Genomic DNA, 15,862 nt, shown 5'->3' with positions numbered 1-15,862 from the left:
TCTTTTATCCATCTCTTGCAGTTCTCAGAGAAGAGGGGCTCCCCTCCTGGTTTAGATGAACTCCTAGCTATTGCCTTTCAGGGAATGAAACTGTCGGTGGGGTTGATAATTGCCTTCTTCTAAGCATTTGCTGTGAGTGTTAGAAATGCCAAGTATTTCTCTTCCCCTTCCTCACTGTCCATCTCTCTGAGCATCCAGGTAGAACAGGCCTAGTCCAGGTTCCCACGGGCCTCGGGGAGTGCACCTAGACCCTGTGGATCAGACGCTCAGTTCTGGGCATCATTTGGTGTACTCTCCACGTCCCTTTCTTCCCCTGGTGTCCCTTCAGACCTCTCCTTCAGGCTCCTTTGTGTTCATATCATTTGTGTATTAACAGTCAAGTCCTGCCTAAGCTCAGTGTATGCATACAGGGTCCTGCCATCTCTCCCATCCCACCCGGGGAAGCCTGAGGCCTTTCCCTGTGTGTGGAAGGGGTTTTCTCGGGGTGTGTCTGACTCAAGCAAGCCCAGCTGCATGTGGGTTTGGAGCCCTTTGACTGCTTGTGTCCACACCCCAGCGGAGAGCAGGCTGCCTGTCACGGGCAGCGTCCAGTCAGAGCTGGTGGACCAGGCTGACCTCACGCCCTCGGGTGTGTCTCCGTCCTCCTGGGTGGGTATCTCAGCATATCTTTGTCGCTGCTCCTTCTGGGAGCAGAAGGCCAGATGGGCAGAAGCAGCAGCCATACTGGCCAGTCTCAGCTCACAAATATCAAAGCAGGACTGGCTGATGGTCTCTATCATTGCAGAGCATCCCACCCGAGGTGGCCCCTGAGGGGCACACCCCATCCACCTCCCAGAGGGAGGGCTCAGAGCATCAGCCCCCTGCCCGGGAGGCCCAGTTCAGGCTCCAGGTGAGCGTGGCCACGGAGGGCTCAGCCCAACTGGCAATGAAGATGGAGCAGGCTAGGCCTGCTACACAGACACCACCCAGCACGCACCCTGGGACCCAGTCTCAGGCTACCACGGAACTCAGCAGAGCCTGCCCTGACCCAGAGCTCTGAGAAGCCCTGCCTTGGAGGTAGCAGTAGGACCTGGAACCCAGGAGGGCAGAGCAAATAGATGAGGCATTTGTGGCTGCTGCATGTGAGTGTGGGGAGGTAGTGCTGAGCCACACAGGGAGGTGTCCCCCAGAGCTGGGGCTGGTCCGGGAACAATGGCTGGCCTCACACCACACATTTTGGAGACTGCAGAGAAGACTCCGATGCTAGGCCTTCTTATAGAATCTCTAGGAAGCTTTTGTACCCACTTAGGCACATGGCAAGGCTGTCCTGTGGCAAACTCTTCTTCTCTACCAGCTCTAGCTCTGACCGAAAAACTCAGCCAGCCTCCACGTCCAAAACGAATCCCTACAGAGGTTGGAGCTCCAGGTGCAGCACCCAGGGATCCACTGAGGGGAGATTGAGACCTGAGACGTCCCCTCCCAAAGAAATGGGGCGAGCCGGGTACTGGCTAGTACCGTCAGCACATCTGAACTCTGTGCCTGCACGAACCAGAGCCCCAGGCTCCGAGGTCCCACCCCGTTTTCCAGAACTTCCACCTCCACGTGAACTTACACCTGCTTGGGCTTTGGCGGCAGAACCCGAGTCAGGGCCTGAGTGACCACCTGCAGAGGGGCAGCCTGCCATGTCTCCTGCCAAGGACTCAGACGCCCAACATGCCTGTCCCACCCCTGCAGGGAGAACAGGCCCATGCTCTGGACAGAGATCCAGAGCCCTTTCATCAAAAACCTCGTCCAGGGACACGGTTGACTCTGCAGCCTCCATCCCTGCGTGTTGTCCGTGGCAGCCGTCCACTCGCTCCCCACCCAGGGAAGATTGACTTCCATTCCCCTGAGCTGATTTTCATCAGGCTCCTAGGCATCTTTCTTTTCATCTTTTATGTCTTTTATGGCTTTCTATACATTTTGCTTGCAACTGTGTGTCAATAAATTTTCCTTCCTTGATGCCATTTGGGAATATGGAGGCCTTCACAGTGCTGTGTAAACATCACCACTGTCTACATTTGGACACCCTCATTCTATCCCCCCCCACTTCCCAGCAAAGCCTGGATTCATGGCAAGCACTCCCCGTTCTTCTCTCCCCGCCTAACAACATTGAACCTACTTCTCTCTGCATTTCTTCCCATCCTATCGAGGTCCCCAAACAATGCCAATCACTGAAATAAAACGAAACTGGATTTTACTCTGACTGAAGGCAAAAGTTATAGTCTCTCGGCATTGTTAGAGTCTTGGCATCCCCATGAATTCTACAATCCATGCAATTCTCTAGGTCGGAATCCTGGAGTCGGTAGCTTTTCCCTTCTCAGTGGATTGTTCTGACTCCCCACATATTGGAAGACCAAACTGAAGAATTCTGGTCCCTATGTCATTTGACGTCGCCTTTGGGTATCTGAAAGGACCATGTAGGTTTTTTCAAGATGTTAACTGCCAAACGAAGCCCTCTCGGCAAATGTGCTCAGAATATGCAGGTAGGCAATGCTGTTGTAAGTGGGACACCTCAGGCACAAGGGAAATGCTGAGTTCTTCCGCTGGCACAAACAAACTCACAACAATAAACCAGGCAGGAGAAATGGAATGATAAACCCAAACCAACAAAGGGAGAAGTGTTCCACAGAACACAAGGCCAGATCCACCATCCTCGTAGCCCCCACATGCTCGAGAAAATCAGTGATTGGGAAAGAAACAGAAGAAACATGTGCAAGTCCAATGTGAGGCAATGCACATGGCTAGTGTAGCTCAGAGATGGCCTGGTGCTTCGCATGGACATGCGGGCAAAGGGAAACACAGTGCAGGTGGCGGTTCTCATAATCTCAGAGCTAGGTGCTCAGGTTGGTGTCAACCAGCCTTCGGGACCACAAGAGGGAATGCAGGGCCAGCAGAGCCCATAGACATCTGTCTTGCTCTCTGCCAGAAGAATGTGCTGGACCCATCAAAGTCTCACTGGAACATCTCTTGGCGATCAGTGCCCACCCTCAAGGTGGATCCCAATCCACTTCTTGCACAGATGATCCTGTCTTCTGAGATGCTCACCTCTGGTGGTCCAAAGCCGCAGGCTTGCTTGGTGCCTACGCAGACGAAACTCCCTTAAGCCGCTCACACGTCCAAGGGCACACAAGGATGCCTGTGGCTTCTGGCTCAATGATGGAAGATCAGAGCCCTCTCAACCAGACTTGGGGATCGGTGCTGAAAGGGAGGCCGCACCTGACTCCCCCTTTCACTGGACAAAGTGTCCTTGCTTCTAGAGCTGCTGAATCCATTCAACTGTGGAAATGCAAGCTGAAAAACACCCATCTTTCAGAGAAGGTCTCCAAAACTGTTTAGGAGTGACACATTGGAAACCAGAGGGGATGACATGCATATCCATGGAAAATTAACACCTCTCAACAAATGCACTTCAAATGAGTCCTAGACATACGTTCCATGCAAAATGGTTCACAAATCCAGAAGGAAATGGAGCAGACATTAGACATGAGCTCTGAGTTTTCACACACAATACTAAAAGGCACTACACAAAGAGTAACCAGGGAACACAGTGAACTTTGTCAAATCCAAGATTTGGGCTCTGGGAAAGACCGTCTGAAAAACACAAACAACATATCCCAAGCGGGAAGACAACTGTTTGCATATACGGAATGTAGGCAGAATTTGGCTCCTAATACACAAACGACATGAACACAAGCTTGAAAGAGAGGTCTGCAGGGAAACCAGGCGAAGGAAGGGACATGGAGAGTATACCGAATGATCCCCAACAATGAAGGCCTGAGAAACACGGTCTAGCTGCACTCCCCAATAGCCGTGGGACCCTGGACTAGGCCTGTCCAACCTGGAGGCTCAGAGAGATGGACAGTGAGAAAGGGGAAGAGAAATCGTTGGCATTTCTAATACTAACAGAAAATACTTAGAAGGAGACGGCAAGTATCAACCCCAATCGACAGTGACATTTCCTGAAAGGCAATAGCTAGGGGTCCATCTAACCCAGGAGGGAAGCCCCTCTTCTAAGAGAACTGCAAGAGATGGATGAAAGAAGGTGAAGCCCACCAATCCAATGGAAAGTAAACTGTGCTCCAGTATCAGAAGAATTTCTCCTGGTAAGAAAATGTCACTTACCCCTCCCCCCGACCCCCAACTTGGGGCAGTCCAGAGGTCGCACGCTATTCCTCTCAAAATACCAACGGCTACACAAATACAAAGGATTATTAGAGAATACTATCAGCAATTATATGGCAATAAAATGAATAACCTGGAAGAAATTGACAAATTCCAAGAAAAGTACAACTTTACAAAACTGAACCAGGAAGAAATAGAAAATCTGAACAGACTCATCACAAGCTCGGAACTAGAGGCTATAATAAAAAATTTTCCAGCAAAAAAAGCCCTGGTCCAGACGGCTTCACGGCTGAGTTCTACCAAAAATTTAGAAAAGAGCTAACACCTATTCTACTCAAACTCTTCCAGAAAATTGCTGAGAAAGGGAAACTTCCAAACTCATTCTATGAGGCCACCATCACCCTAATCCCAAAACCTCATAAAGATCCCACAAAAAAAGAAAACTACAGGCCAATATCACTGATGAACATAGATGCAAAAATCCTTAACAAAATTCTAGCAATCAGAATCCAACAACACATTCAGAAGATCATACATCATGACCAAGTGGGCTTATCCCAGGAATGCAAGGATTCTTCAATATCCACAAATCAATCAACGTAATACACCACATTAACAAACTGAAAACTAAAAATCATATGATTATTTCAATAGATGCAGAGAAAGCCTTTGACAAAATACAGCATCCATTTGTGATAAAAACCCTCCAGAAAGTGGGAATAGAAGGGACATATCTCAATATAATAAAAGCTATATATGACAAACCCACAGCAAACGCTATCCTCAACGATGAAAAACTGAAAGCATTTCCCCTAATGTCAGGAATAAGACAAGGGTGCCCGTTCGCACCACTACTGTTCAACATAGTTCTGGAAGTTTTGGCTACAGCAATCAGAGCAGAAAAAGACAGAAAAGGAATACAAATTGGAAAAGAAGAAGTAAAACTTTCACTGTTCGCTGATGACGTGATCCACTACACAGAAAACCCTAAAGAATCTACCAGAAAACTACTAGAGCTAATCAATGAATACAGTAAAGTTGCAGGATATAAAGTCAACACACAGAAATCACTTGCATTCCTTTACACTAATAATGAGAAAATAGAATGAGAAATTAAGGAAACTATTCCATTCTCTGTTGCAACGAAAAGTTTTAAATACTTAAGAATGTATTTACCTAAGGAAACAAAAGACTTGTACACAGAAAACTATAAAACACTAGTGAGCATAATCAAAGAATACACTAATAGATGGAGAAATATACCATGTTCGTGTATTGGAAGAATAAATATTGTTAAAATGAGTATAATATCTAAAGTAACTTATACATTCAATGGAATCCCTGTCCAGCTACCAACGATATTTTTCATAGAACTAGAACAAATAATCTCACAATTTGTATGGAAATACAAAAAACCTCGAATAGCCAAAGCAATCTTGAGGAAGAAAAATGTCACTGGGGGAATTAGCCTGCCGGACTTCAGGCTCTACTACAAAGCCACAGTCATCAAGACAGTATGGTACGGGCATAAATACAGAAACATAGATCAATGGAACAAAATAGAAAGCCCAGCTATAAATCCACGCACCTATGGATACCTTATCTTTGACAAAGGAGGCAAGAATATAAAATGGAGAAAAGACAGTCTCTTTAACAAGTGGTTCTGGGAAAACTGGTCAGCCACTTATAAAAGAATAAAACTAGAATACTTCCTAACACCATATACCAAAATAAACTCAAAATAGACTAGAGAGATAAACGTAAAACCAAAAACTATAAAACTCCTAGAGGAGAATGTAGGCGAAACACTCTCTGACATAAAACACAGCAGGATCCTCCAAGACCCACCTCCCAGAATATTGGAAATAAAAGCAAAAATAAACAAATGGGACCTAATTAAAATCAAAAGCTTCTGCACAGCAAAGGAAACTAAAGGCAAGGTGAAAAGACAGCCTTCAGAATGGGTGAAAATAATAGCAAATGAAACAACTGATAAAGGATTAATCTCCAAAATATACAAGCAGCTCCTGCAGCTCAATTCCAGAAAAATAAATGAGCCAATCAAAAAATGGGCCATAGAACTAAACAGACATTTCTCTAAAGAATTCATAAAGATGGCTAACAAACACATGAAAAAATGCTCAACATCTCTCATAATCAGAGAAATGCAAATCGAATCCACAATGAGATACCATTTCACACCAGTCAGAATGGCTGCTATCCAAAAGTCTACATGCAATAAATGCTAGAGAGGTTGTGGAAAAAAGGGAACCTTCTTACACTGTTGTTGGGAATGCAAACTAGTACAGCCACTATGGAGAACAGTGTGGAGATTCCTCGAAAAACTGGAAATAGAAATGCCATATGATCCAGCAATCACACTCCTGGGCATACACACCGAGGAAACCAGAATTGAAAGAGACACATGTACTCCAATGTTCATCGCAGCACTGTTTACAATAGCCAGAACATGGAAGCAACCTACATGTCCATCTGCAGATGAAAGGATAATAAAGCTTTGGTACATATACACAATGGAGTATTACTCAGCCGTTAAAAAGAATGCATTTGAATCAGTTCTAATGAGGTGGATGAAATTGGAGCCTATTATACAGAGTGAAGTAAGCCAGAAAGAAAAACACCAATACAATATACTAACGCATATATAGGGAATTTAGAAAGATTCAAATAATAACCCCATATACGAGACAGCAAAAGAGAAACAGATGTATAAAACAGTCGTAGGGATTCTGTGGGAGAGGGTGAGGATGGGATGGTTTGGGAGAATGGCATTGAAACATGTATATTATCTTATGTGAAACGAATCACCAGTTCAGGGTCGAGGCATGTTACAGGATGTTCAGGGCTAGTATGACACAGAGGGAAAATAAAGGTAGGAGGGAGGTGGGAGGGGGGTTCGGGAGAGGGACCTCATGTACACCCGAGGCGGATTCATGTCAATGTATGGCAAAACCAACCAATATAATATTGTAAAATAATTAGCCTCCAATAAAAATAAAAAAAAAAAAAAAACAGCTGTTCTCAGGGCATTATAACCAATGAATTCCAAAATGTCTATGGAAACACAAAGGAGTCAAAAGAGTCAATGCAATCTGCCACAAAGCCCTGAAATGGACATAGCAGGCTGCTTGATAGCCAATTAGACTATCACACTAGGATCATCAGGACAGCATGGTACTGGGAAGAAATCAAACACGCAGAACCAGATCCATGGAATGGAATTGAGGGTCCAGACATAAACCCAAGCTTCTACGGTCAACTCCTCGATGCCAAAGGAGGGGAGGTGATACGAATGAGAACAAGAGCCTCTGCAATGAAAGGCCGTGGGAATTGGAGATGGTTCCATCTGAACAATCACATTGGCTTTTGGTCTCAGAACACTTCATATTCAGTGAAACACATCAACGCAAAGCCTGAAGTGATGAAACTCCTGGAAATAAGCACGGGCCATAGGCTCCTTCATGTCATGGACTTCTCAACATGTGTGTGTGTGAGGGGAAGAAAATTGGGTCCCTTCAAGTCAAGGAAACAGTAAACCAAAGGACACCCACGGGCTTTCATCCACTTGAACAGATTTGCATCAGAAAAGCTGACCATTCACAAATCAAAATGGTAACAAACTGAACAAAAAAGAATATTAGCAAGCAGAATATCGGAGAAGGGGTTCCTACGCGTCTCCCAGAACAAACCCCAGACCTATCCCTTCCCCTAACACCAAATCCAACAACAAACCTTTAACTCACTAGACACGAAACCCTAAAGCCTCAAACAAGTTCAACAACATACATGCGTCCATGCATTCACATGCATGCGAGCATCCAGAGGAGAGACACAGAGAGGAAGAGACAGACTGAATTTGGAAAGGTCAAGAAAGAGAGGGAACGAGGGAGAGAGACTGAACAATGGAGAGGGGAAATGATTCGATTTCATAGAATTTGCATGAATCTCTCTTGTGGTTGGAAACAATGACTGTGCTTTTCCCCCAAGGGGGAAAATGACTCAAGATGATGAGACTCAAGGACAAGGATGCGGGGAGCCACTGTTGGGGCAGACTCCCCCAGCCTTCGAGGCCGAGTGAGGCAATTGAGGAGGATGGGGAAGGTTGATATCAGAGGGGGTGATGTCTGAATATGACTTTCCGGTCCTCCAAATGCAGGGGTCAAGAAATAGGCAGAAAGGGGACTGCCTTTTCCCAGGTCCCAAAGCCCATCCAGGCCTGATTCTGCCCCATTCTGTGCTAGGTCAGCCCGGTGTGGAATCCATCCTTTGGGAAGTCTCAGTGTCCAAGCTCCATGTGATAGCGGCCCAATGTTTGAACAGGCACTGGAGCTGTTCGTAGGCTGACAGACCTAGGTAGGAAATGGGAGAGTGACCCCCACTCTGCAGATGGAGAGAGTGGGGAAAACCTGCAGGGCACATGCCTTGCCCAGGGCCACTTCACTTCTGAGAAGGAGCCTGGGCTGAAAGCAGCTGTGTCCTCAGAGCTCAGGCCCTGGCTGCACCCAGGTCTCCCCAATGCTGTGGGGTGGGCTGTGTGTGTCACTGTGCCTGCACGTGGCCTAAGGGCGTGGGGAAACAGCCAGAAACCCAGAGGTTCCCTTGGGGAGCTTTGTGGAAGTGACCTCGGCCATGAACCAGGAAATGATGTCACTTCCTGGCAACAGAACCCAACAGAACCGGCAATCCTGGTATCCAGGCCTCCTCAGTGGAGAGGAGTCCCCAGCCAGATCACTTGCTTTCAAGATGTTCTGTTGTTTGCCCCTGCCCAGAGGCCGGGGCCTCAGGCGAACTCACACGCAGAGAATGTAGGAACGTGGATGACGTTGGCTCAGGGACCCCGGAGAGGCCTCTGGCCCTTTGCCCAAAGGAACAGAAAGGTAACAGGGAGGCCCAGGCCGGGTCCGGCCACCTCTCCCGTCCCACATGGGGAAGTCAGAGGCCTTTGCCTGTGTGTTGATGGGGGTTTCTCAGGGGTGTGTGTCTGCCTTAAGCAAGCCCAGCCGCATATTGGTCAGGAGCTCGTGGGTCGCTTTTGTCCACACCACAGGGGAGAGCAGGCTGGTGGCATTGGAAGCATCCGGGCAGAGCTGGCTGCACAGGCTGACCTCACTCCCTCAGGGGTATCTCTGTCCTCCCGATTGCGTATCTGAGCAGACACTCATCTCTGCGCTTTCTGGGAGCAGAAGGGCAGATGGGCAGAGGCAGCAGCCATCCTGGCCAGGCACAGCTCAGAAATATCGAAGGAGTGCTGCTGATGGTCACTGTCATTGTAGAGTGTCCCACCCGAAGTGGCTCCTGAGGGGAAAACCCCTACCACCACCCTGAGGGAGGGTTCAGAGCACTAGCCCCCTGCCCAGGAAGCCCAGTACAGGCTCCAGGTGAGCGTGGCCATGGAGGGCTCAGCCAAACTGGCGAAGAAGAGGAAGCAGGCAAGGCCTGCTGCACAGACACCACCAAGCACACACTCCGGGGCCCAGTCTCAGGCTGCCACGGAGCTCAGCACACCCGGCTCTGACCCAGAGCTCCGAGAAGCCCTTCCTTGGAGGCAGCAGGAGAGCCTAGAGCCCAGCAGTGCAGAGCACAGAGTTGAGGCTCCTGGGGCTGCTGCATGTGAGTGTGGGGAGGCGGTGCTTAGCCACACAGGCAGGAGTCCCCCAGAGTGGGGCTGGGCCTGGACCAAAGGCTGGCCTCACACCACCCATCTTGGAGACTGCAGAGAAGACTCCGAAGCAGGGCCTTCTTAGCGAATCTCTAGGAAGCCTTCATGTCCCCTTAGGCTCATGGCAAGGCTGGCATTTGGCAAACTCTTCTTCTCTCCCAGCTCTAGCTCTGCCCATGAAACTCAGCCAGCCTCCACGTACATGACCGGTCCCTACAGAGGTGGGAGCTCCAGGTGCAGGACGCAGGGATCCAATGAGGGGAGATCGAGACCTAAGACAACCCTCCCAAAGCTACGGGGCGAACCGGGTACTTGACAGTCCCTTGAGCACATTGGAACTCTGTACCTGCACGACTCCCAGCCCCAGGCTCCGATGTCTCACCATGCCTTCCAGAACCTCCACCTTCACGTGTACATGCACCTGCTTGGGCTTTGGCGGCAGAACCCGAGTCAGGGGCTGAGTGACCACCTGCACAAGGGCAGCCTGCCCTGGCTGCTGCCAAAGACTCAGACGCCCACCATGACTGTCCCACCCCTGCAGGGAGAACAGGTCCCTGCTCTGGACAGACTTCCAGAGCCCTTTCAGCAAACACATCGTCCAGGGGCGCGGTTGGCTCTGCAGCCTCCATCCATGTGTGTTCCCCGTGGACGCCGTCCACTCCCTCCCCACCCAGGGGAGATTGACTTCCCTTCCCCTGAGCTGATTTTCATCAGGCTTCTAGGCATCTTTCTTCTCATCTTTTATGTCTTTTATGGCTTTCTGTATATTTTTCTCACAAGTGTGTGCCAATAAATTTTCCTTCTTTGATGCCATTTGGGAAGATGGAGGTCTTCACAATGCTGTGTAAGCATCACCACTGTCTACATTCTGAAACACTCATTCTATCCCCCTCCCACTTCCCAGCAAAGCCTGGATTCATGGCAAGCACTCCCCGTTCCTCTCTCCCCCACCTGAAAACATTGAGTCTACTTCTTTCTGCATTTCTTCCCATCATTTCGGGATCCCCAATCAATGCCAATCACTAAAATGAGAGGAAACTGGATTTTGGTCTGACTGAAGGTGAAAGTTATAGTCTCTCATTATTGTTAGAGTCTTGGCATCCCCATGAATTCTACAGTCCATGGAATTCTCTAGGCCAGAAACCTGGAGTTGGTAGCTTTTCCCTTCTCCAGGGGATTGTTCTGACTCCCCACATATTGGAAGACCAAACTGGAGAATTCTGGTTTCTGTGTCATTTGAAGGAGCCTTTGGATATCTGAATGGACTGTGTAGGTCCTTTCAAGATATCATCTGCCAAAAGAAGTCGTCACGGCAAATGTGCTCAGAATCTCCAGGTAGGTCGTCCGTTGTAAGTGGGACGCATCAGGCACAAGTGAAAGGCTAAGTTCTTCCGCCGATACAAACAAACTCACAGCAATAAACCATGCAGGATAAATGGAAAGATAAAACCACACCAACAAAGCGAGAAGTGTTCCTCAGAACACAAGGCCAGAGAAAGACAAACCATCCTTGTGGCACCCACATCCTCGAGAAAATCAGTTATAAGGAAGGAAACAGAAGAAACATGTGCAGGTCCAATGGCAGGCAAAGCACATGGCTAGTGTAGCTCAGAGATAGCCTGACACTTTGCATGGACACGTGGGAAAAGGGACATACATTGTAGGTGGAGGTGGCCATCATCTCAGAGCTAGGTGCTCAGGATGCTGACAACCAGCCTTCGGGACCACAAGAGGGAGTGGAGGGCCTAGCAGATCCCATAGACATCTCTCTCGCTATGTGGGAGAAGAGTGTGACGGACCCATCATAGTCCCACAGGAACATCACTTGACGATCAGTGCCCAACCTCAGGGTGGATCTCACTCCACTTCTGGCACAGTGGCTCCTGTCCTCTGAGATGCTCACCTCTGGCGGTCTGAAGCTGCAGGCCTGCTGGGCGCCTTTGGAGACGAAACTCCCTTCAGCTGCTCACACAGCCAAGGGCACACAAGGATGCCTGTGGAATCTGGATGACAGATGGAAGTTCAGAGCCTTGTCACCCTGAACTTGGGATTGGTGCTGAAAGGGAGGCCACACCCAACTCCCTTTTCACTGGACACAGCGTCCCTGAGCTAGAACTGCTGAATCCATTCTTCTGTGGAAATGCAAGCTGAAAAACACCCATCTTTCCGAGAAGATATCCAAAAGAGTTTAGGAGCAACACATTTGGAAACCAGAGGGGATGACATGCATGTCTATGGAAACTTGACACCTCTCAACAAATGCACTTGAAATGATTCCTAGACATATGTTCCATGCAAAACGGTTCACAAATCCAGAAGGAAATGGAGCAGAGATTAGCATGAGTTCTGTGTCTTCACACACAATACAGAAAGGCACTACACAAAGAGTAACAAGGGAACACAGTGAACTTTGTCAAATCCAAGATTTGGACTCTGGGAAAAACCGTCTGAAAAGCGCAAATGACACATCCCAGGCTGGGAGACAACTGTTTGCATACACAGAGCTTAGGCAGGATTTGGCTCTTAATACAAAAATGACATGAACACAAATGGGCCTGAAGGAGACACCAGGAGAAGGAAGGGACAGGGAGAGTACACCGGATGACGCCCAGCACTGAGGCCTGAGAAATACGGTCTAGCTGCATTCCCCGAGCCCCGTGGGACCCTGGAATAGGCCTGTTCTACCTGGAGGCTCAGAGAAAAGCACAGTGAGGAAGGGGAAGAAAAATCCTTGGTATTTCTAACACTTCCAGCAAACGCTTAGAAGAAGGCAATTATCAACCCCACCGACAGTGACATTCCCTGAAAGGCAATAGCTAGGAGTCCATCTAACCCAGGAGGGAAGGCCTTCTTCTCAGAGAACTGCAAGAGATGGATGAAAGAAGGTGAAGCCCAACAATCCAATGGAAAATAAGCTGTGCTCACGGATCAGAGGAATTCCTCCTGGTAAGATGATGTCACTTCCCCCTCCCCCCAACCCCCACCATGGGGCAATCCAGAGTTTCCACGCTATTCCTCTCAAAATACCAACGGGTGTTCTCAGGTCATTATAACCAAAGAATTCCAGAATATCTTTGGAAAAACAAAGGAGTCAAAATAGTCAATGCAATCTGCCACAAAGCCCTGAAATGTACATAGCAGGCTGCCTGATAGCCAATTAGAGTATCACACTAGGATCATCAGGACAGCAGGGTACTGGGAAGAAATCAAACACGCAGAACCAGATACATGGAATGGAATTGAGGTTCCAGAAATAAACCCAAGCATCAACGGTCAATTCCTCAATGCCAAAGGAGGGGAGGGGATACGAATGGGAACTAGAGCCTCTGCAACGAAAGGCGTTAAGAAATGGAGATGGTTCCATCTGAACAATCACATTAGCTATTGTTCTAATAACATTTCAGATTTAGGGAAACACGTCAATACAAACCTGAAGTGATGAAACTCCTGGAAAGAAACAAGGGCCATTGGCTCCTTAATGTCAGGGACTTCTCAACACGTGTGTGGGAGGGGGAAGAAAATTGGGTCTCTTCAAGTCAAGGAAACAGGAAACCAAAAGACACAAACTTTCTTCCATCCACTGAACAGCTTTGCATTAGAAAAGCTAAGCATTCACTTATCAAAATGGTAACAATCTGAACACAAAAGAATATTTGCAAGCAGAATATCGGAGAAGGGGTTCCTTCATAAAAGAGACTGAGAACTCACACCACTAAGTCTCCCAGGACAAACCCCAGACATATCCTTTCCCCTAACACGAACTCCCACCCAAAACCTTTACCTCACTTGAAATGAAACCCTAAAGCCTCACCCTAGGTCAAAAATTCCCCAGCGATCAAAGCAAAGAAATAGAGGAAAACAACAGAATAGGAAAAACAAGAGATCTTTTCAAGAAAATTAGAGATATCAAGGGAACATTTCATGCAAAGATGGGCTCGATAAAGGACAGAAATGTTATGTACCTAACAGAAGCAGAAGATATTAAGAAGAGGTGGCAAGAATACACAAAAGAACTGTACAAAAAATATCTTCAAGAACAAGATAATCACAATGGAGTTATCACTCACCCGGAGCCAGGTATCTTGGAATGTGAAGTCAAGTGGGCCTTAGAGAGCATCACTACAAAGAAAGCTAGTGGAGGTGATGGAATTCCAATTGAGCTATTTCAAATCCTAAAAGATGATGCTGTGAAAGTGCTGCACTCAATATGCCAGCAAATTTGGAAAACTCAGCAATGGCCACAGGACTGGAAAAGATCAGTCTTCATTCCAATCACAAAGAAAGGCAATGCCAAAGAATGCTCAAACTACAGCACAATTGCACACATCTCACACACTAGTAAAGTCATGCTCAAAATTCTCCAAGCTAGGCTTCAGCAATATGTGAATCAAGAACTTCCAGATGTTCAAGCAGGTTTTAGAAAAGGCAGAGGCACCAGAAATCAAATTGCCAACATCGGCTGGATCATGGAGAAAGCAAGAGAGTTCCAGAAAAACATCTATTTCTGCTTCATTGACTATGCCAAGGCCTTTGACTGTGTGGATCACAATAAACTGTGGAACATTCTGAAAGAGATGGGAATCCGAGACCCCCTGACCTGCCGCTGGAGAAACCTGTATGCAGGTCAGGAAGCAACAGTTAGAACTGGACATGGAAGAACAGATTGGTTCCAAATAGGAAAAGGAGTACGTCAATGTTGTATATTGTCACCCTGCTTATTTAACTTCTATGCAGAGTACATCATGAGGAACGCTGGGCTGGAAAAAGCACAAGCTGGAATCAAGTTTGCCAGAAGAAATATCAATAACCTCAGATATGCAGATGACACCACTCTTATGGCAGAAAGTGAAGAGGAACTCAAAGGCCTATAGATGAAAGTGAAAGAGGAGAGTGAAAAGGTTGTCTTGAAGCTTACCATTCAGAAAACGAAGATCATGGCATCTGGTCCCATCACTTCTTGGGAAATAGATGGAGAAACAGTCGAAACAGTGTCAGACTTTATTTTTTGGGGCTCCAAAATCACTGCGGATGCTCTTTGCAGCCATGAAATTAAAAGACGCTTACTCCTTGGAAGGAAAGTTATGACCAGCCTAGATAGCATATTAAAAAGCAGAGACATTACTTTGCCAACCAAGGTCCGTCTAGTCAAGGCTATGGTTTTTCCCGGGGTCATGTATGGATGTGAGAGTTGGACTGTGAAGAAAGCTGATCGCCGAAGAATTGATGCTTTTGAACTGTGGTGCTGGAGAAGACTCTTGAGAGTCCCTTGGACTGCAGGGAGATCCAACCAGTCCATTCTAGAGGAGATCAATCCTGGGTGTTCATTGGAAGGACTTATGCTAAAGCTGAAACTTCAACACTTTGGCCACCTCATGCGACGAGTTGACTCACTGGAAAAGACTCTGATGCTGGGAGCGATTGGGGTAGGAGGAGACGGGGAGGACAGAGAATGAGGTGGCTGGATGGCATTACCGACTCGATGGACATGAGTTTGAGTGAACTCCGTGAGTTGGTGATGGACAGGGAGGCCTGGCGTGCTGTGGTTCATGGGGTTGCTAAGAGTCGGACACGACTAAGCGACTGAACTGAACTGAACTGAACTGAAGGTCAACAATATACATGCGTACATGCATTTCTCAGTCATGCAAGCATCCAGAGGAGAAACACAGAGAGGAAGAGACAGACTGAATTTGGAAAGGTCAAGAAAGAGAGGGAACGAGGGAGAGAGACTGAACAATGGAGAGAGTAAATGAATCGATTTCACAGTATTTCCATGAATCTCACTTGAGTTTGGGAAAAGTAACAGTGCCAATTCACCCTGAAAGGGGGAAAATGACCCAAGATGATGAGACTCAAAAACAAGTATGCGGGAAGCCACTATTGGGGCAGGCTCCACCACCCCTCGAGGCAGAGTTCGACAATTGAATAGGACGAGGAATGTTGATATCAGAGGCGGCGATGTCTGAATATTACCTTCCGGTCCTCCCAATGGTGGGGTCAAGAAATAGGCAGGAAGTGGACTTCATCTTTGAAGGTCCC

This window comes from Moschus berezovskii, chromosome 5 (genome assembly GCF_049115385.1).
Source record: "Moschus berezovskii isolate FMDL1 chromosome 5, NW_MosBer_1.0, whole genome shotgun sequence".
Taxonomy (NCBI): domain Eukaryota; kingdom Metazoa; phylum Chordata; class Mammalia; order Artiodactyla; family Moschidae; genus Moschus; species Moschus berezovskii.
The sequence above is the reverse complement of the archived record's forward strand: the minus strand, read 5'-3'. Positions refer to the sequence as shown.